Below are 1448 nucleotides of genomic sequence, written 5' to 3' on the forward strand. Positions count from 1 at the left end.
GGTACATGCCCTTGACCGGAATCGAACCTGGGACCTTTCAGTCCGCAAGCCGACGCTCTATCCACTGAGCCAAACTGGTTTCGGCCCCCTCTTTTATTTTTTAAATGATAGTGCATGTAAATCAGCAGCCACCTCTTTTTTTTATTTTTTATTTTTTTAAAGCTGTTTCCAGCTGGAGTGGCTTTGGAAAGTCCACTCTAAAATGAAGTCGCCTATTGTCATCACTGTCCTCCTCCCCAACCTTTGTTCTGAAACCAAGCACCTTCCTGTGACACCCAAAGGAGACTTCTCTCTTTAGTTTTCCATGCGACTCCCAAGTTGGTCCAAGTTGTGGGGATCACTCTTCAGCTCAGGGGTGGACAGATGCTCCAGCTCATAGTGCCCATTGTCAAAGGCCTTATGTGTGGGTTTCTCTTTCATGCCCTCCTTCTGGCTCCTCTTGTGCTCAATAATCTGCTGGAGCTGGTGCCCAGCATACTCTGGCTTGGTGGTCAGTGGGCCCCCAGCTGGCATAGCCACACCAAGAATATCTGACACCATGTACGGGCGTAGCCAGCCCACCAGAGGAGTGCTTCCAGGGCTATAGTGGGTCTGCTTGTGGTAGAAGAGAAGTCCATCCACCTCAAAAGGGAAATCCATCGACAGCACCTTACCCAGGCTCTCAGGGGTACAAGGAAAATTCTTTAGCCCCACAAATTTAAAAGGATTGAGCTTGGTGTTCTCTCCCAGTCCTTCTTCTTCTGATAACTTTGAATGCATCCAGTAGAATCGGAAATCAGTCTGGCAGTCATAAAAAGGGTGGCCCCGCCAGCACATCACATCCAGAATGTAGTAGGTCTGCTTCGCCTCACTGTAAATGCAGTCCAGAATGGTAGAGTCTTTTGCAGTTGTTGAGTTTCGCTTGTTGCCTCCTGGCAGGAGTGAAGAAAACTTGTTGACACAGTAACCACTCTTGGTGTAGGCACTGGTAGAACCCCTGGAGGCCACGATAAGCGCTCTTTTTCCAACAGGGCATACAACCACAATCCATTCCTGCCCCAAATCCGAAGGGACTTCAATTAACCACTCAGAAAGCATCAGTTGATTAGCATAGAGTTTTGGTAACTTCTTGCCAGTGTCAATGCCCATTTCTTCATCATATTTCTTATCTTCTTCCTCACTCTCCATCCCTGTCCAGTCATCTTCAGCCAGTCTTCTGGCATGATTCACATAATCCAGCCGCTTGAATTTCTGCCATTCCAATAACTGCTGACGCCGCTCACTCTGCTCCAGGGAACTGTACTTGGACTTGTACTGGGACAGGCGAGGGTGTGGGGCAGCTGTGCTATTCAGATCTTGAGACACAGAAAAGCTACTAGCCAGGGCTTGACTCAGTTCTTCCATTTTCCCGAGCTTCTGTTGATTCCAGGCGGCCATTCTCCCTGCCACAGCCCCGCACAGCCTTTCCC

The 1448-nt window shown here is 49.0% G+C and overlaps 1 pseudogene; it reads right to left on the minus strand.

Annotated features, from left to right (window-relative positions):
- Positions 1-215: 215 nt before the first annotated feature.
- On the minus strand, positions 216-1391 carry LOC102442495 (annotated as a pseudogene).
- Positions 1392-1448: the final 57 nt, after the last annotated feature.

This window comes from Myotis lucifugus, unplaced genomic scaffold (genome assembly GCF_000147115.1).
Source record: "Myotis lucifugus unplaced genomic scaffold, Myoluc2.0 scaffold_290, whole genome shotgun sequence".
Classification (NCBI taxonomy): Eukaryota; Metazoa; Chordata; class Mammalia; order Chiroptera; family Vespertilionidae; genus Myotis; species Myotis lucifugus.